Raw genomic sequence first — 21,798 nt, 5'->3', positions numbered from 1 at the left:
ATACAAATTATTAGATGAGGAGAACTGCATTTTATTAGTTTGCATTTATGTTCCAGACTTTAATAACCAACCTCACTTCATGGCCACTGTGCATGCACATATAGCTTTTAAGTAAAATATGATTTATTAGACTTGACAGGCAACAATGGTTGCAGACACGCTAGGTAGGCTTCTCAGGCTATGGCTACACTGCAAGTAGAGGGGGAACTGCAGCACAAGAAGGTGTGCCCTTACTAGCTTTACCAGCACTAGCACAGCTAAAATAGAAGTGTAGATGCAGCAGCTTGATCAACAGAGGAGGACCTGAGCATCCCAGAAGGCTTGTACATTGAAAGCTGCACCACTGCATCTAGACTGGCATTTTTAGCCATCGGTCTTCTCTAGCTGCATCATATATCAGACTGCAGTGTAGCTGTATCCTTAGGGATAAGTTGCCAAATGGAGGTAGAAAACTTTCAAGGTGCACCCCTAGAGGCACTTCAAAAGCGTGAAAGGCTCTTTTCAGGATTACTTGGGGCTGATTACCAAAATTGCCTTTTTAATCATGATAGCCTCTGGAAAATGAACCAACCCTAGCTCTTTGCTTTCCCTAGCTGACCTTACTCTTTTTAGGCTATGTCTATACTGCTTTCTTCTTGTGCAAAAACCTTCTTGTGCAAAAAGGAGCTGTGTAGATGGAACTAAATCCTACCAAACTGGAACAGTAGCATTCTGCACTCCTTTTGCACACATGTAAATAATAATATAAAGTGTGTAGAAGTGTGGAATCAGCCTCCGAGGCTAGATGCAAAGTTTTGGGGGAGAGGAGGATGAGGGGGAGAAGAGTGCCTCCTTCTGAACTTTACCCAAATTTAGATTTTTATCAGGTCCATCCCTAATTTGAACATTTTCCCAGCATGGAAATGTACAACTCCCTGTTGGCTGGTCTCCCCCCCCCCCCCCCCCCCCGAAGGCTCTTCCTCTGCAGCTAAGCCATTTATGTGTCTATATTACATGTAATTCTTTGATACAGTATGAGATAACAGGGATAATCCTCCTAAAGGCTTTGTGGCATTTCAGATTACACCTTCCATTTGTATATCATGTGCCTTTCCTTTAGGAGTCCTTAAGTAATGATATATCATTACTCCATTGTACTATGTGAGCATAAGTTTAGAAGCATCAGTAACCTAACTAAGTAGCTATGGCTCCAGATCCTGCTGCCCTTTCTCAGTTTAACAAACACAAAAGTCCATTATAGTTAATGGGAGATTTACCTGAATAACACTAACACAATTTAGGCCAGTTTGCTTTTGACCTTTCCTCTGCCATCTTTGTATAAAATTATTCAGTTACTTCTGACACAGAGTAACAATCACCATATAAAGTCACATTTATTCTGGGAAGCTACATCTACACTACAAGGTTTTTGTGCAAAACCAGCTGTTTTTGTGAAAAAAACCTGTGGAATGTCCACACCTCAAATGAGCTCTTGCACAATTAAATGGGTAGTTAAATGGCAGAACAGAGGGCTTTTTCCGCCATAGGTAAACCTCCTTTTCTGAGGCATAACTGCTTTTAGTGCTACAGCTATTGCACAAGAAGGCCAGTGTGGACGCTTCAGAGGGGTTTCTTGCGCAAGAAACCCCTATGGGAAAAAGCACAGGTGCTCTGATGGCCATTCTATGAATGGCCATCAGAGCTTTCTTGCGCAAGAGAATCCATGCAGCGTGGATGCCCTCTTGCACAAATGCATATCACTTTTGCAATGTGCTTTGAGGGGTGGACATGCTCTTGCACAAGAAATTTTTGTGCAAATACTTTTGAGCAAAAGGCTTCTAGCGCAAGAAGCATGTAGTGTAGACGTAGCCGGATAGAACTGCCAATGCAGGGAGTTATTTCAGAGTAGTCAGCACAATAATTATTCGGGAACAGCTCAATTTCTACATGTAGACAAGCCCTTAATGTTCCTGAGTGGTGATGAGCAAGGAGCACTTTACTTTGCTGTGGAGAATTGCAACCTCCTATGAGGGAGCAACTGAATAATTTGGGGGAACAAGTTCAAAGATAAGAATAGCTATGTCCAGCAAGCCTTATGGTGTTGCAACACTGCATTAACAATCTAGCACTGCAGAAACGGTATCTATTATGGCAATGTAATACTGAAGATGGCCATGCTTCTAGAGACAATTATTTTTAGAATCGGTATAAAATTAAGGAGTTACTGAAGTATATCTCAACATAGAACTGTTTGTTTAGTCACAGCACTGTAGGGGATCATTGGCTTAAAATGTCTGGCATGGAATTTTTAGGGCCTCATTGTGATCTCACTTTGCTTTAGTATAACACTATTGACTTGAGTGAAGTTACTCCCAATTTATGCCCAGTATCACTGAGATCAGAATCATGCTCTTGGGGCCTGATCCAAAGGCAGAGAAAATCAGTGGGATTTCCATTACGATCGGTGGATTTGGGATAAAGTCCTTAATGCCCAAGATCCTGTTCTGCAACTAATTTTTCAACAAATTGTGAAGCAGGATTTTTGATGCCAAGACCCAAAATTGTAATGGGAGATAAAGACACTTGGGTAAGCTGCTTACTGTAGACAGCAGCAGAGTTATGGTTGTTCTAGTTGCCCTCGCCTTTCTTAGTGATTATGGAAAGATTGGGGTGATGTATGAGCAGTCTGCCTTCCTGATAACAATGACACCTGGTTGTGTGATACAATATTTACACAAAGACATATCCTTCATAGCGCACACTGAATATTCATTGGTGCAATGTGAATTCATGCTGAATTCAGGTGACATTAATATAGAAATCACGTACCATGCGTTATTGTGTAATTATTAGTGTATTTACCTTCTATTGAAGCTTGCAATGATCATTTTTTAATTTCCTCTCCTGTGAGAGTATTCAGCAGAGCTGTTGAAATTTACATGTTTGCTCTCCTTTAATGACACTTCAATCTCAGTGCAGAAAATTCTGTGGTTTTCTAGCCTAACCTGCACTGACATTTTGTCTATTTAACTTCAGTTATTGAATAGAACAGCAGAGCTCAACCAGCAAAGTTGTAAGGAACATCATGCTTCATCCACACCTTATTATTTATCTAAAAAAGCCAACCAAACAAAACCAAATGCTATGCCTTTGCCCTTCCTTCCCATAGATAGTGGCTCATTTATTGAATCCTAACAGCCCAACCCCTTTGAAAAGGATACTGACATACCTTGGTGTATTGAAGAATCCATAAATATTATGAAACCATGTGGGTGCCCAAGGAAAGAATGCAAGTTACTCACTTTAGTTGAGGGCCCTGATCGCTAAAATCACCACTGGTGATGCATGACATCAGTCCCTGCTGGAAGAATGGACACTTTGGGAACAATTCTAGACATGATAAATTAGAACAGCCCTGTGGCTGCTTCAGTGTATTCTGTCTGTCAAAGCAGTACGATGTCTCTGGATAAGTTCTGTATAGCACAATGGATGTTGTTGATATCACACATATGACCATGCTTAGGAGTCAGCCATACTTTTCAAACATCACAAGCATTCTATGAACTGAATAAAATGAGTGTCGGACAGTCATAGCTCTGCTGCTGGGCATCCTAAATCAATAGAGATTTCAGTAAGTCTTTATTTCCTTCCTTATAGGTTGCTGTGAAATGTACTAGAGACACTTGCAAGTGGTCTCAAGTTAGGACGCAAGTGGTGATGGTGGTCTCAAGAGGAGGTTTGGTTGCACAGGATAAATGGTAAAACAAAAAAAGCAGTCATATAGCACTTTAAAGACTAATAAGATAGTTTATTAGATGATGAGTTTTCATGGGGCAGGTCCACTTGAAAGCGCATCACCTATCTTGATAATCTTTAAAGTGCTACATGACTGCTTTTTTTGCTTTACCAAGATCAGACTAACACAGCTACTTCTCTATTACTTTTCATCATGCTAGGGATAAATGGGTAACTTAACCAGTTGTTAGTGATATCCATGAGATCAGAGTTATGTATCCACCAGATTTTATTTATTTATGTTTGATTCCTGCTGCCTGCCCCTTGATTACACACTCTCAGATGCTAAAAAGACTGGATAATAAAGAGAATTAAAAGGGCATGCACTAAAAAATAAATATCCATTGCTTTATCTCAGGTATATTGTCTTTAGATATTGTATAAATCTAGGACAGAGGTGGTCAAATAGCAACTGGTGAGCCAGACCTGGTCTGCCAGGATTAGTCTCTGGCAGGTCTCCACCACGATATTTACCTGCACCTCTGCAGGCATTGAATTATATTACATAAATGCCTATTTTAAGTATAAAAACTAAACTCGCCTGTAGAGCATTTTATTCTGAGCTCATTGCACTGTTCTTCCATCTCTTTAGCTAGTAATTGATGCACTGCATCATAGTGCCTTGGAGTCAAAGGGAACATTTCTCCCAGCCATGCCCTCCATGTCCTTTTTGGCAGACTTCTCCAGTTGTTGTGCTGGCAGTCTGGCCTTTGTCCCAGGATTGTCTTTGACTGGGGATGCAATTGGTCATCTTACTAAATGTCAATGCCCATTGCTGGTTCACTTTGAAAATCAGTCTTACAGTCTTTATTTGCCATTTATGCTCTGGTTCTACAGAGCCTCAAAAGGAATAGAGGCTTACAGACTTTGCTCGAGGTGCTTTCTTTGGGAATAAAGTGACATATGGCTGTTGTGCCAATATCCCAATATTCCATCTTTTGGGGCATGAGATTCATTGTCCTGGTCTTTCCTGTATAAAATATCATTCAAGACCCCTGTCATTCAAGACTACAGCAATGTGACAGCCATTGTTGCTGTCCCGAGCCAATCTATCTTTCACCGAGGGATCAGCACCTACCCTGAATCCTGAAATGCTGATTCTAGTGGGTAATACCAGAACGTGCACAAAAAGGCATGATCATATATAAACCCTTCTCAGCTAATGAGGGGTGTGAGGAGGGAGGGGAAGAACCTAAAATAGTGCTGGGGAATGGCATTATGGTAGACAGAGGGGAAAGCTGAAGGAAAGAAGATATAGCTTTTGACCACACAGTAAGAAAACAAGTTTCCTGCTCTTCAGTCATGCAAATGCATGTGGTCCCTCCACAGATCTTGCCACAGTTGTAGGCACCCCTTTGGAAGAGAAGAACTATTCTGTTATGATTCTGAACAAATCAATACACTGCAGTCCCCTGACAGACTCAAGCCTGCACTTTTTAATGCCTGTGACTCTCTCAAAGGTAGGTGTCCTCATCAAGAAGCAGGTTTCAGAGAAACAGCACCCGTCTTACTCTACATCTCTCCAAGGCTGTGTCTAGACTGGCAAGTTTTTCCGCAAAAGCAACTGCGTTTGCTGAAAAACTTGCCAGCTGTCTACACTGGCCGCTTGAATTTCCGCAAGAACACTGACACTCTCATGTAAGAAATCAGTGCTTCTTGTGGAAATACTATGCTGCTCCCGTTCGGGCAAAAGTCCTTTTGCGCAAAAACTTTTGCACAAAACGGCCAGTGTAGACAGCTCAGATTTGTTTTGCGCAAAAAAGCCCTGATCGCGAAAATGGAAATGGGGCCATTTTTTGTGGAAAAGCGCGTCTAGATTGGCCACAGATACTTTTTCACAAAAGTGCTTTTGCGGAAAAGCGTCCGTGCCAATCTAGACGCTCTTTTCCACAAATGCTTTGAACGGAAAACTTTTTTAAAAAGCATTTGCGGAAAATCATGCCAGTCTAGACGTAGCCCGCATGTATTTTGTGTTCCTATGTGTTTTGTAATGTTCTGTGCACACTCTGTAAATACGCAATGAAAGCAACTGTGCACATTCATCTCTGATTCAGTTCCTATGTAACTGCATGGTCATGTGATTGCAGGTTAAGTGTGTACCTCACTAACTCCTGGGTCCTGAAAAGTAGTCATTATAACCCATGGTGCAACAAAAGTTGTGTACAACTTATTTCCATTCTTCTCTATAGTATTCAATAACTTATAAGCTTACAAATATAGATTCAGCCTGTTTATGAACCTTTTCTGACAAATAAATCACAGCAGTCTTGAAGACAGACTTAAAAAAGACAACTTAGAAAAGGACTTCTATGAATATTTCTGCCTCCTTCTCTCCCTCTCATTCTTTTTTTCCCCAAAGATGATTTCAAGCTGCTACTTGTTCTCTTCCCAGTGATTTTTCTGCTTCCTTATCAGTCTTCGGAGGTGATATTTCCACAGGACAAAGTCAAAATGCACACAGCATTTTGGTTGTAATAAACCAGTGTTTAACATAGTGATGCATTTGAATTGCCTCGCTTCTGTTGCGCACATGCATCTAGGACTGGTCTTCTGAGCCCTAGGGTTACACCGCTACTTAGGCTGTTGGGAGTATTATAGAGCTGGTGCTGGTTAGCCATTAGAGATGTCTGGCTCTAACACTTTTGGGTGCTTTGTAACATATGGAAACTAATCTCTAGTTTGGCTTTATGAACATTACTGAACACATTCTCTAATTTTCTCTGGATAATAGTACCAGGAGCTGCTAAAGCATAATTTGAAAACTCAATTAGGATGCATCTACACTGCACCTAGAGCTGGAAATAAGCTACATAATTTGAGCTATGCAAATTGCATAGCTTATTTTGAGTCAATTTCGAAATGGCCTATTTCTAAATTTGGCGCTGTCTACACAGCACTTATTTAGAAATAACCCACTATTCGGAAACGTCCCTTATGTCTTGCAGAATGAGGTTTATGGGGTCATTGGAATAGCGAGCCCATTATATTTCAAAATAAATGAAATGAAATTATATTTCAAAATAACGGGCATACTCAAAAGCAGGGCTGGCGTTACCATGAGGCGAACTGAGGCAGCCGCCTCGGGTGCCAGACTGGGCGGGGGGCACCGCTAGGACCCAGAGTGTAGAAAATTGTGTCTGCTGCTGGTGCATATGTATTCTCTCTGCTCTAGATGCACGGAGATGGTGGAGTGCCATGAGAGAAGTAGAACAGGAAGAAGGCAGAATTGAGACCTTTCAAAGTTTTGGCCCAAGCAAGGAGACATGGGGCATCATTTGAGATCCCCGTCTCAGGTGCCAAAATGTTGTAGACTAGCCCTGCTCAAAAGATGCAGAATAGCTATTTCGGGATACCTCCGGTGTCCCTATTGCATTACAGTGTAGACATAGCTTATGAGAGACAAGGTAGTTGAGGTAAAGCAAAATACAGGACTATGTAGCACTTTAAAGACTAACAAGATGGTTTATTAGATGATGAGCTTTCGTGGGCCAGACCCACTTCCTCAGATCAAATTGTGGAAGAAAATAGTCACAACCATATATACCCAAGGATACAATTAAAAAGAAGAACACATATGAAAAGGACAAATCACATTTCAGAACAGAAGAGGGATGCGGGGGAAGGGGTAAATGTCTGTGAGCTAATGATATTAGAGGTGATAACTGGAGAAGCTATCTTTGTAATGGGTAAGATAACTAGAGTCTTACACCAGACTAACACAGCTACATTTCTATCACGGTAGTTGAGGTAATATCTTTTATTGGAACAACTTCTGTTGGGCTACATCTACACTGGCCCCTTTTCCGAAAGGGGCATGTTAATTTCACAGGTCGTAATAGGGAAATCCGCGGGGTAGGAATAAGAGATCCTCCGGAAAAGGGCTTTTTTCCGGAGGATCGGGGCCAGTGTAGACGTTCTTTTCCGGCTTTTCTAAAAGCCGGAAAAAAGCGGCGGACATTTTTATTTAAATGCCGCGGGGGATATTTAAATCCCCCGCGGATTTCCCTATTACGACCTGTGAAATTAACATGCCCCTTTCGGAAAAGGGGCCAGTGTAGATGTAGCCTTGGTGAGAGAGGGACATTTTCAAGCTGCACAGAACTGTTCTTCAGCTTGTCCCTCTCACTTCAGAAGATGTTCCAATAATAGATACCACCTCATTCACATTGGCCCGCCAATATTCTGGGGACAACATGGCTACCAAACTTACACACTCTTGTGATTCATAATTAGAACTTTTTACCCAAATGGCCCTGGACATTGATTGTGCAATTGGATCTTCTTATCCAAAACCACCTAGAATTTTAGTGAGAGCAAATGAAACTTGGACCCAACCCGGTCCTGATTAATGGGGTTAAGCCAAAAATTCAGACCAAGTCTATTGCAATTATTACCAAAAAGAAAAGATGATCACCCCTGTATAGAAGCTATACCCTAATTAACTAATCAAAACAGGTTTTAAATGGGACTTACATGGTGCATAGACCTGGTTCTGGCCTTCTACATAGGGATGAATTCTACCCATAATCCACTGGGGGTTGGGAAATACCAAAGAGAAACAGCAATATCCACAGTTGCTATTCCAGAACTTACTATGAAGAAGTGCCAGGAAACAAAATGCCCAATTTCCAGAAGATATTTAGTCCTGCAGTTAGTACATAACTTACCCTGATGCTGACCTACAATACACAGCATGGATTTGCTGCGCATATTGGAAAATCAGTTGCTGCATTGTGCTTTGAGGGCCCTTAACTGATAATGCTAAGCACTAAGTCATCAGTTGTGCAGTAAAGCAGCAAATCTTGAGCAAAAGCTGATACAACAGTACAACTCCATTTCCACTCTAATAACACTTAATGGTCTTAGAGGGCAGGTGATTTTTAAGAACAAGTAATACCAATATAACTGCCCTCACGCAGAGATAAGAAACTTCTACCATCATGAACACTTGTTATCGCACGCCTATCAGCTGATTTTCAGGCTAGTGTCTAGGCAGTTCCTTTGCACTCCCCAATCTTCTCTCTTGCCCATTTTTTAAAGAGACGGTATTTCTCTTTATTTATCTATCTCATTTTGACCAAGGCAATCACAGCCCCAAGTGCAAAAAAGTAAATTAAAAGTAATTAAAGCCCGGAAGCCATATGAAATTCTCATTTGAAACAATACCCATGTCAAATGACTTTTACATGCCTTGTTCAGTGGAAAGTTCATGACTGGCCTCCCATGAGACATCTTCAAAATCAAGCCTGGTTAAAGAACTGTTATGCATTTCTTCCCGCAATGTCAGTGGGAGTGGTGATTTCATCTTCAACATCACCCTCTCTCCTTCCACCCCTCATGCAGCTGTCTGCCAGTCTTGACAGTCCCAAAGCATAGCTCATGGAATCTATATGACAATAACAAAAATAGTTAGTTCTACTGAAAAATTGATTTAATTCTCCTCCAAACCTGTGTGGATTGCCAAGTGGGGGTGTGAAACCAGCTGGCAAAAGATGTATTCATTTCAGTTTCATAATCTGCACATAGTGTAGCTTCCTAATTTTAAGGGGCTTCCCCCACTTTTATGAGAGTAGCACGGTCTCACCTAACAGCCTTCAGTTTAAACAAAGTTTAGAAATGGGTTTGTTCTCGTGTACATTTTTGGTGGCTGGTTCATGGTGAACACATTTGTCTTCCCAGTTTAAGCATTTGTCATAGAAAATAATAGTATGAGACTTAGTGAAGATCTGTTCCAAGTGTGAGCATCACAAGCAACCAGGATATAAAGAGGTTGTTAGAAAGGGTTAAAGTAGAGCTGACCAGAAAATGAAAATCTAGTTTCATGACATTCTGAAATTTCCAAATTTAAGAAGTGGTAGGGTTTGAAATGGACCCAGTTTTCTTTTCAAATTTTCACCCTCCTCCCCTTAATTTTTATTGAACAAAATATCCAAAACACTATCACAATGCTTTTCTATATTTTCATTTACTGAGAATCCAGCTTCAGTAAATGAAAGGTTAAAAAACACATACGCGGATCGATAGATAGATAGGGTTTTTGGGGAGGGGAAGGAAGGGACTGAAAGAAACATATGATATGATCATTTTTTTAAAAACGATCATTTTGTTGGAAATGGCTCAGTAGCTCAGGGACAATTATGAGAACCTGCAAACTTGAGACTGTATAATACTTTACTATGTTACAAGTTCCATTAAAATCAGAGGGGCAATTCATGGATAACGTACTACTCGGTGTGAATATAGGATGCAGATGCTGGCCTTTAGAGATGATCCAAAAGCCCACCGAAAATAAGGGGAATCTTCCCAGTAACACCAATTATTATTTAGGGCTTGTCTACACTTAGGCTGTGTCTACACTGGCACCCTTTTCCGTAAAAGGGATGCTAATGAGACTCTTCGGAATTGCAAATGCCGCGGGGCATTTAAATATCCCCCGCTGCATTTGCATGAACATGGCTGCTGCTTTTTTCCAGCTCGGGGTTTTGCCGGAGAAAAGCGCCAGTCTAGACGGGATCTTGCGGAAAATAAGCCCTTTTCTGGAAGATCCCTTATTCCTACTTTTACGGAAAAGGGTGCCAGTGTAGACATAGCCTTAGGGTGTGTCTAGACTACAGGGTTTTGTCGACAAAACTATACCTGCATCTACACTACTTCCAAGTTCTGCCCACAGTAAGTCAACAGAACGCAGCAGTATTGTCGATGGCGGTAAACCTCATTCTATGAGGAATAACGCCTTTGTTGACAGAGTTCTGTTGACAAAAAGTAAGTGTGGACGCAGGGGAGAATTTATGTCGACAATAAAGGCCTCCAGGAAGAAGCTCTGGTGGACACTCCTGCCACAGCTTTCAACTCTATTGTTCCTGCCTGCAGCCATCTTTAAAAGGCACAGGCACCCAGGATTAGCATTCTGGCAGCAAGCCAGCTCCAGCCAGGACCCTGAGACCATGCAGCTCTGTCTGGTCAGGAAACTAGGAGCCATGTCCTAGGGAGAAGCCCCCCCCCAACACTCCCTGGCCCTTCCAGGGACACATCCCCCCAGGAAGCCAGAGGCACCAAATGCCAGACACCCTCCTGGTCTGGGCCCAAGATAAAAGCCCTCTTGGAGCTATGAGCCGAGGAGGAGGCTCTTCAGCTACCACAGTCCAGGTGCAGGAACGCTGACATCTACGCAAAAATGGCTGATGGCCTGGCAAGGAAAGGCCACTACCCCCACACCATACCACAGGTCAGAGCCAAGGTGAAGGAGCTGCAGCAGGGATACATAAGGGCCCGTGAGCGCAGCTCCCGCTCTGGCACACTACTGTGCCTACTATTAGGACCTGGACCGGATCTTGGGGGCAGGGGAACCCCGGCCTCCCGAGAGGCTTGTGAAGTCTGGCTTACAGACCCCTGGGCAGCAGTGGCTGCAACTCCAGGCAGACGACCAAGAGCTCCAAAAGGAGGAGGAGGAGGGGGGGGGAAGACAGCACCAGGAGCACCCAGGAGCCAGATGTTCAGGAGGCCTCTCAGACAACTTCGGACACTGGGGTGGAAACATCAGGTGAGTGCTGTGAGGGTCCAACACACACGGGGCAGGGCAGGTGGGAGCAAAGTGGATGGTGCAGTGCTGTGACATGTCATACTGAGCACAGCCTGTGGGAGGGGGGCACACCCATGGCCACCCTTAAGGAGGGCTGTCCTACCCCAGCACCCGCATGGCTGCGAGGCACCACCTACTCCTGCAGGCAGTGATGCCAGGTGTAGGCAAGGGTTGGGGACACTGGGATTGCCACACAGCTTCAGGCCTCTCAGCAACCTGTGGGAACCCCAACTGTGGCCTGACACTTGTCTGTGCTTCTTGGCCTCCCTGGACCCCAGAAGGTGTGCAGGCCACCATCCTGCCTGCCCTTACATACACCGTATGGCCGTGGCTGCAGGCCAGGCCACACCATGCCTTACTGAGACGTACATGAGCATCCTCTGACTCTAGGACAGGCACTGACTGCTGGGAAGGAGGGAATGACCTCTCAGGGAAAGTGTGGGCATGCATGACTGACGACTTTTCCCTCTTGTCCACAGCCGGACCAGCTGACCAGGAGGGGGGGGGGGGTGCCACACCTGTCCCACCACCCACACTGCTGCAGGGAACCCATCGGCACTGGTGCACTTATTTGAACCTGGTGCACCAGCACATCTTGGTCCTACAAGGGATGCAGGACTCAATGAACCAAAGGATGGAGGCAGAAGCAGAGTGGCGCAGGAGCTTGCTGGAGGAATTTGCCCAGCAGTGCACTGCTGTTTGCACGCTATCTGGGAGGCCATGGCCTTCCCCGGTCCTGTGCCTGGTCCTGCCCCCCCATCAGCCCCTGCCATCGCAGACCCAGCTACAGCCCCACCTCCTGCCCAGCCCCCTACTGTCCCAACCCACAAGCACGGCCATATGCAAGAAGGCCTCCACAGCCAAAGTGCCAGGGTCTCTTCATCAAGGCAGCACCCTCAGCCCTGAGCCTCCCTCCCCCCTTCCAGGTTGACATTCCCCTTTCCCACCTGTGAAAGTCACTGAGGGAAGCACTTAACTTTGTTTACAAACACTTTATTTTTCTGAACAAAAGAGTATTTTAGTTCTTCAAAAAACCAACAGTGAAATAAACTGTAAACATTTTTTCATCAACACCTGTCTCTGTTCTCAGTGTGTGATGAATGCGTACAATGTGTGAATGTGGGACTGGGAGGGATTTTGGGGAGGAAGGTACCGGGAGCATGAGGCAATATCACATTTGGAGGGGCCTGGGGAAAATCATGGGCCTCCTTGGGAGAATTGCTACCTCAAGGCTTCTTGAATGTGCAAGACCAGCTGGTGGGTTTGCCAAGTGGCAGCTGTCCAGGACTGCTCAAAGTGCCTCCCCTCCACATCAGCCTGTGTCCTCCACACAGGGAGGAAGGCCTCCCCTTTCCTCTCCAGTAGGTTGTGGAGCACCTAGTTGTGTTCCCCCATGTCCAACCAAGTGAGCAGGCATCTAAATCTGCCCTTCAGATGGCCGAAGGCACACTCCACCTGGAAGCAAGCCCGATTCAGGCGGGTGTTAAAGAATTCTCTGCTCGCATCCAGGTGGCCATGAGCCAGGGCATAAGGGGGTATGCAGCATCAGCCATGATGCACATAGGCATCTGCACATCCCCAACTGCATAGTTCCTCTTCGGGCAAAATGCCCCAGCCTGCAGCCTGTGGTACAGGTATGAGTTCTGGAATATGCAGGCATCATGTGCCCGGCCTGACCACCCGACACAAATGTCTGTGAATTGTCCCCGATGGTTGACCAGTGCCTGCAGCACGATCGAAAAGTAGCCCTTTCTATTAATATACTGTGCTGCGCGATGGTGTGGTGCGCGAATCGGGATGTGAGTCCTGTCAAGTGCTCCACTGCAGTTCGGAAAACCCAGGCCTGCAAATCTAACCAAGATGGTATCCAACTCTCCAAGGTGGACAATCCTGTGAAGCAGCTCTGAATTGATGGCCGTCACCACCTGCAGAAAGAGACAAATACAAACACACATAATAGGACATTAGAGACATTGCATGCGCTGATGAGAGGTGCGCAATGCCACTACGCTGAGTATTTTCAGGCATAATGGCATTGCGCAAGAGGGTTTTTCTTGCACAAGACGGGGCAGTGTAGACAGCTCCTTCTAGCACAAGAGCTGCTTCTGCAAAATGGCGGCTCATTAGGTATGCAAGGGAGGCTCGGCGATATTCCACGCTTAGCCTCATTTGCATACTTCTGGCACAACAACCCGCCAGTGTAGAGACAGCCTTACAGTGCAGCTGCTCCGCCATAGTGCAGAGTGCAGACTACCTATCCCAATGAGAGATCTTCGCCTGTCAGTATAGGTACTCCACCTCCTTGAGAGACAGTACCTATATCGATGGGAGATGCTCTCCCCTTGACACAATGTGGTCTACATCAGGGGTAAGGTTGATATGGATTTTTCGCACCCCTGGAAGTAGTTATACTGACATAAGTTTGTAGTGTAAACCAGTGCTTAGTCTGAATGAACAAGTAACAATAGACATTAAAACTTTCAGAGATTGCCTTGTGATATTGCAGCCCAGCCAACTGGTGCCTTTTGAGGATCAAAACCACACAAACTTGGTCTGGTGATAGGAAAGCTGGCTGATCTGCTTCCCTTTAGCCAGGGCATCTCCTCTTTACTGGGTCCCTTCAGGAGATGGAAGAGCAGTTGCCAGTCAAAACTCGTTGCCAAGTTTGTGTCCAGAGAAACCAGAGCTTACTGAAACATACTCTACATCCCCAAAGGACAAGAAAAGGACAAGACTGAGATTTGGTTATACCAGTGTTTTTATTTAATGGTTAAACAAAGTTTTGCAGTGGAGCTGTTTAGCTATAGGACTGCTTTTGTCAGGCAGAAAGCTTCATTTAAATTCAGCCAAAGTGTGAAAGGAAACACTGAAAGGAGGAAAAATAAACCCTAAACAAAAGCTCTCATGAAGTTGATAATATCACCCGACGAGAAATGCAAGTGAAAAAGAGTCAAAAATTCAAGGCACAGATTTTAGAAGCCGCAGTTCTTGTCTATGGAAGGAACATATTGCATCTCATTTCTGTTCTGCCTAGTGATAAGATCTATGGAAAATCCATCACCAGTTGCAAGAGGGGAGCATTGATTGCCAACATGTTCTGCAGTTTCAGTGTTCAAATCTTTGTGGATTTGTTGTATGCAGAGCCATGGACTTTTCTATGAAAGAGAAAGACCATACCAGTTCCTTTGTTGTTGCCTTATATAACCATTAGGAATTTTGTAGCTTTACACAATGAGACATTTTTTCACTGTTATTGTCTCGGCTATCAGTAATTTCTGCAAACTGACCTTAACATGCACTCTGGTATTATATGAAGATCCACAGTGAATGGTTTTATAAAAACAAGGGAAAACTAGCATTATAGATTCATAGAAACATAGGGTATGTCTACACTACAAAGTTAGTTCGAACTAACGGACGTTAGTTCAAACTAACTTTCATAGGTGCTACACTAGCGCTCCGTTAGTTCGAATTTAATTCGAACTAACGGAGCGCTTAGTTCAAACTAGGAAAACCTCATTTTATGAGGATTAAGCCTAGTTCAAACTAGCTAGTTCGAATTAAGGGGAGTGTGGCCCCTTAATTCGAACTAGTGGGAGGCTAGCCCTCCCCAGGTTTCCCTGGTGGCCACTCTGGCCAACACCAGGGAAACTCTTCTGCCCCCCCTCCCGGCCCCGGCCCCCTTCATATGCCTCTCTTCATATGGGACCTGTTCCCAGCCCCTGATCATTTTAGTTGCCCTCCCCTCTCCCAGCCTCTCTCTTCCCCTCTCCCACCTACTTTTCCCAGTCTCCCCCAGTTTTGTTCAATAAAGACAGATTCCATTTTGGAAGACACGTTATCTTTATTTTGTACATCATGAAGAGGGGCTAGGGAAGGGTAAGTGGAAGGAGGTGAGGGAGGAATGGGGCACGAGCCCCCGATGGGGAGGACTGGGCTGACTCTGCGGGCTTCTGGGGGTGGAAGCTCTCCTGCAGCCCCACAATTGCCTCCTCTCCCCAGATGGCAGCCTGCGGCAAGTGCAGCCGGGCTGCTGGCCGAGTGCTGTGATGTGCCCAGTGTGCGTAGTCCGGGCAATCCAAGCCAGGACTGCTTTGCAAGCGGGCACCCCTGAGAACTGTCTGTCTGGGGTGGGGATCGGGACCCTTTAAGCACAGCCCTCGGCTAGCCTGAGAAAGCATCTCCATGCTCTATGTTCTTCTCTGATGCCCTGCCGGCACTGCTTCCGGCCATCCTTAAGCCCACTTCAGGGTCCACGTAATGTGGACATGCTAGTTCGAATTAGCAAAACGCTAATTCGAACTAGTTTTTTAGTCTGGATCTGGTAGTTCGAATCAGCTTAGTTCGAATTAACTAATTCGAACTAAGTTAGTTTGAATTAACGTTGTAGTGTAGACATACCCCCAGGGTTGGAAGGGATCTTGAGAAATCATGAAATCCAGCCCCCTGGGCTGAGGCAAGAACAGGTAAACTTAGACCATCCCTGACAAGTGTTTGTCCCACAGCTTCTTAAATGTCTCCAATAGCAGGGTTTCCACAAGCACATTCCAGTCCTTAATTATAATTACAGTTAGAAAGCTTTTCCTAGTATCTAACCTATCTCTCCCTGCTGCAGGTTAAGCTCCCGCTTCTTGTCCTGCCTTCAGTAGATATGGGAACAACTGATCATTGTCCTCTTTATAACAGCCCTTAACCTATTGAAAGACTGTTACTGGGTCACCCCTCAGTCTTCTTTGCTCAAGACTAAATGTGCACAGTTTGTTTAACCATTCCAAGTAGATAAGGTTTTCTAAATCTCTTATCATTTTTATTGCTCTCCTCTGATCTCTGTCCAATTTGACCTCATCTTTCCTAAAGTACACAATATTCCAGCTGACGAGTTGCCAGTGCTGAGTTGAGTGGGACAGTTACTTCCAATGTCTTACATACAACACTCCTGTTACTACATGGCAGAATGGTATTAGCTTTATTCACAATTGCATCACCCTGTTCTTTTATATTGGGTGTGTCTAGACTGGCAAGATTTTGCACAAAAGCAACTGCTTTTGCACAAAAACTTGCCAGCTGTCTACACTGGCCGCTTGAATTTGTGCAAGAGCACTGACTTTGTAATGTACAAAATCAGTGCTTCTTGCGCAAATACTTTCATGCTCCCGCTCAGGAAAAAGCCCTCTTGTGCAAGAATACTTGCGCAAGAGGGCCAGGGTAGACAAGGAAGAACTGTTTTGCGCAAAAAAGCCCCGATGGCTAAAATGGCGATCGGGACTTTCTTGCGCAAAATCGCGTCTAGACTGGCCACGGATGCTTTTGCGCAAAAGCAAATCTTTTGCGCAAAGGCACTTGCCAATCTAGACGCGCTTTTGCGGAAATACTTTTAATGGAAAAACTTTTCCATTAAAAGTATTTCCGCAAAATCATGCCAGTCTAGATGCAGCCATTTAGTAAATGATCCACTATATCACCCAGGCTACTGCTACACTAGAGAGTTTTTGCGCAAAAATCCATGGAGCATCCACACCTCAAGTGCATTTTTGCGCAAGTAAATTTACAGTGAATCGACAGAACAGAGGGGTTTTTGTGATGTAGGTATTCCTCTTTCTATGAGGACTAAGTCCTTTTTGTGCACGAGCTCTTGTGCAAAAGGTGTGTGTGGATGGGAAACAGGTTTTTTGTGCAAAAACAGCCTATCGAAAGAAGCACAGGTGCCCTAGTGGCCATTCTGTTAATGGCAATCAGAGCTTTCTTGTCAGAGAGCATCCTTGCAGTCTGGATGCTCTCTTGCGCAAAAGCACATCGCTTTTCCGATGTGCTTTTGCAGTGTGGATGCGCTGTTGCGCAAGAAATTTTTACAGAAGATCTCTTCTGCAAAAAGCTTCTTGCGCGAGAAGCCTGCAGTCCAGAAGAAGCACCAGATGCTTTCCAGCAGGATTACCACTGTGCCAGTTGTTCCCTATTTTGTAGTTGTACAAAGAAGGACTTTCCTTTTGCCTTTATTTAATTTCATTTTGTTGAATACAGATCAATTTTTGATTTTTGAATTCTAACATGATGAAATGCATCCTAGAATACTTATGGAGCTGATTGAGGAGGTATCTGAGCCTTTAACTATCATCTTTGGGCGGTTGGGGGAATGAAAGACAGGAGAGATTCCAGAAGATTGGAAAAGGGAAAATATAGTGCCCAGCTATAAAAAGGGGAATAAAAACAACCTAGGAAACTACAGACCAGTCAGTTTAACTTCTTTGCCAGGAAAGATAATGGAGCAAGTAATTAAGGAAATCATCTGCAAACACTTGGAAGATAATAAGGTGATAGGGAACAGCCAGCATGGATTTGTACAGAACAAGTCATGTCAAACCAATATGATAGCTTTCTTTGACAGGATAACGAGTCTTGTGGATAAGGGAGAAGAGGTGGATGTGGTATACCTAGACTTTAGTAAGGCATTTGATATGGTCTCACATGGTATTCTTATCAATAAATTAGGCAAATACTACTTAGATGGGGCTACTATAAGGTGGGTGCATAACTGGCTGGATAACCATTCCCAAAGAGTAGTTATTAACGGTTCACAATCCTGCTGGAAAGGAGTAAGAAGTGGGGTTCTTCAGAGGTCTGTTTTGGCACCAGTTCTGTTCAATATCTTCATCAACGGTTTAGATATCAGCATACAGAGTACGCTTATTAAGTTTGTGGATGATACCAAGATTGGAGGTGTTGCAACTGCTTCAGAGATTAGGATCATAATTCAAAAGGATCTGGACAAATTGGAGAAATGGTCTGAGATAAACAGGATGAAGTTTAATAAGGACAAATGCAAAGTGCTCCACTTAGGAAGGAAGAATCAGTTTCTCACATACAAAATGAGAAGTGACTGTCTAGAAAGGAGTACTGCAGAAAGGGCTTTAGGGGTTATAGTGGACCACAAGCTAAATATGAGTCAACAGTGTGACACTGTTGCAAAAAAAAGCCAACATGATTCTAGGATGCATTAACAGGTATGTTGTGAGCAAGACAAGAGAAGTTATTCTTCCACTCTACTCTTCGCTGATTAGACCTCAGCTGGAGTACTGTGTCCAGTTCTGGGCACCACATTTCAAGAAAGATGTGGAGAAATTGGAAAAGGTCCAGAGAAGAGCAACAAGAATGATTAAAGGTCTAGAGAACATGACCTGTGAAGGAAGACTGTTTAGTTTGGAAAAGAGAAGACTGAGAGGGGAAATGATAGCGGTTTTCAGGTATCTAAAAGGGAGTCACAAGGAGGAGGGAGAAAACTTGTTCTTCCTGGCCTCTGAGGATAGAACAAGAAGCAATGGGCTTAAACTGCAGCAAGGGAGGTTTAGGTTGGACATTAGGAAAAAATTCCAGCTGTCAGGGTGGTTAAACACTGGAAGAAATTGCCCAGGGAGGTTGTGGAATCTCCATCTCTGGAGATATTTAAGAGTAGGTTAGATAAATGTCTATCAGGGATGGTCTAAACAGTACTGCGTCCTGCCATGAGGGCAGGGGACTGGACTCGATGACCTCTCGAGGTCCCTTCCAGTCCTAGTATTCTATGATTGTATGATCCTGTCCTCCAAAGTGCTTGTAACTCCCCTGCCCCCCAGCTTTGTGACATCTGCAGGTTTTAGAAATATCCTCTCCATTCCATTATCAAAAATATTGAATAGTTCTGGATCCAGGATTTAGGGACCTCCTCAGGTTTCACACCAAGTTTGACAGCAAAGCTCGGCTGGCTGCTCTTTGGATAGAGACTTTCACCCAGTTGTACATCATAGTAAATTCATTTAGACCACATTTTTCTAAGATAAGTAAAGACTGTGTAAAAAGCCTTACTAAAATAAAGTTATGCCACATTTGCTGTTTCCCCACATAGACTAGGCCAGCAACTCTGTCAGAAAAGGAATTTATATTTAGAAAGAGGTGAGAACTAGTAGTTGATTGTACAGCTTGTAGATGACCATTATCATTTCTTGTGCTATCATTCTAGTCCCAGCACTTTTATTATAGCCTCCTGCAAACCTACATTTCAGAGGGGAATTACCTCAAAGAAAATGACTGGAAAATTTTAACATAGAAAAATGAAATCTGGAATCAGGTGGTAGATTTTGAGGTATGCTATGGGAAAATGTGCAGTGGCTGTGGAGAGCCTCTGAGCAATGCTTCTCTCTGAACAAGGCAGAAAGGAAAAAATGTCCTGGAGCACTAAGGACCTGTGCCAATGCTCAGTCAAGTCGGTAGAAAGATTTCCATTGATTTCAGCGGGGTCAGATCAGGCCCAAAATGATTGGCAGTGCCTTTCACTAGAGCACTCAAAAACAGTAACATGTTTTCCCACTCCAGCACTTGCTTTCAATAGCAAAGTGCATGCATTTGACGTGGGGGGTCTGAAAACTGGCTGACCATGCCCCCCCCCTTGCACTCTGGGGCTTTGACAGTCACCACCTCCAGCACACAAAGGAATGTTTGGTCCCTGAGCAACTTGAGCAACTATAATCTCTTGGGATTTGAACTGAGGTATTTTTACAGTAGCCGCAGAAGGAATTATTTCGTTTTCAATTGACCTTAAGCAACAAAATCAACAATTCACTGAAAGTGAAGCAAATCATATGCCACTATTTCAGTATTTCATAAATGTTGCTCAGTCATAATAAACAAAATATACCAAGTAAGTCACATTTAAAAAAACCCACCAGTCTCTTTACCTGGAAAACTCTCACAACACAATTAGGCAGAGCTGTCCATTATATGCCCTTCAGCTAGGAGGACTGAAGATGGGGAGTTGGGGACAAACATCAGTTCGGCATGGGGAAATGCAGGTTTGACTCTTTTACTATTTTACTAGGAGGTTGGTGAAGCACCAGAATGTTACTTAAGGAGGTGGTAAAATCTCCATCCCTAGAGGTTTTTCAGTCATGGCTTGACAAAGCCCTGGCTTGGATGATTTAGTTGGGATTGGTCTTGATTTGGGCAGGAGATTGGACTTTGTGACCTCCCAAGGACTCTTCAAAACCTGGAGTGAGGAGTGCCCAACCTCTCACCGCCTGCCCCGTGTGTGTAAAGGGAAAGTTATAGAACTCACCTGCAGTGCCTTCCTGGTTCATCTGAGCCCTGGGAAATATCCTGGAAGGGAAAGGGACTGGCTCCAGGATGATGATGACCTCTTCTCTGGTGGGCATGGTGTCCAGACTGGCCTTCTTCTCCAGCTCCTTCTCCTCTTCTTCCTCCTCGTCCTCCTTCACAACCCTACCCTTGTAGAGGATGATGCCAGGCATATCCTGGCTCTACTCAATGATGACTGGGTGGGGAAGAGATAACCGGTCCCCCTCCCATCCAGCTACTCATAGTAGCAGCAGGTGTGCAGTGCTACCCCAGAGCAGGAACTTTATTCCCTGGCCTTTGTGTAGGCCTGCTGGAGCTCTTTGATCTTCATCCACACTTGGTCCAGGGTCCTGGTGTGCCCTTTGTCCACCAGGCTGGCAGCCATCCAGCTATAGACTTCAGTATGGTAGAGATCCTGGATCTTGGTCTCCTCCTCCCAGACCTTGAGGAGATCCAGGATCTCTGCACCAGTCCAGGCCAATGCCCTCTTTTGCCAGGGGCATCTGAGCTGGCTGCAGGCATGCTGGCAGCCAAGGGGAGTGCAGAGGGAGTACTGGGGTCAAATGCTGTGTGGCACGGGGCTTGCAAGGCTGTTGTAGTGTCACAAGCTCTTTCCCTTCTGCCTGAAGCTTTAAATTCTGCAGGAGAAGGAGAGAAGTGGAGTTGTCAGGGGTGTGGCCAGAGTGGCCACAAGGGCAGCTGTGAGAGGCCTCTGGCGGCCAATTATTTTGAAATAGCTGCTAAGCATCCACACTAATGCTATTTCAAAATAACAATTTTCAAATAAGCGTTATTCCTCATGACAAGCAGGAGTTATTTCAAAATAACAAGCCTGTTATTTCAAAATAATGGGCTGGGCAGTGTGGACACTTGCCTTGTTATTTTGAAATAAGGGGAGTTATTTCAAAATAACTCCCTAGTGTAGGTCAGGGCTAAGAGCAAAGCACCAATTGCTGTAAGGCCTTTGTGCAAGGGATCAAATACTTTATTGAATGTTTCATTTTTAGCTGTAAAAGGGTTAATAAGCATCTGAAATTCAAAGAGTTGCTGAAAAGATGCAGGCCCCAGAGCTTGATGATCCATTTTGACTTGGCGCTTTGAAATATCACCTGCGCTTTTGATTGTTCTTGCCTGCCGCCCGGCATTCCAAAGTCTCTTTCTCTTTTTCTCAAGCCATCACACCTACAAAGTTTGCTGGATCAAGAGAAATGATGAATGCACACGAACGCAAAAGTAAGAACGTGAATGGGAGCCAAGTTCCCAGTCAGAACAAACCTGCTGTTCTGTTGTGTTTAGTTATTGCTTTATATGGACTAACAAATGGATATGTGCTGTGCTGAGCT

This window comes from Pelodiscus sinensis, chromosome 2, assembly GCF_052426305.1.
Source record: "Pelodiscus sinensis isolate ZL-2025 chromosome 2, ASM5242630v1, whole genome shotgun sequence".
Taxonomy (NCBI): domain Eukaryota; kingdom Metazoa; phylum Chordata; order Testudines; family Trionychidae; genus Pelodiscus; species Pelodiscus sinensis.
Note: the sequence above shows the minus strand (reverse complement) of the source record.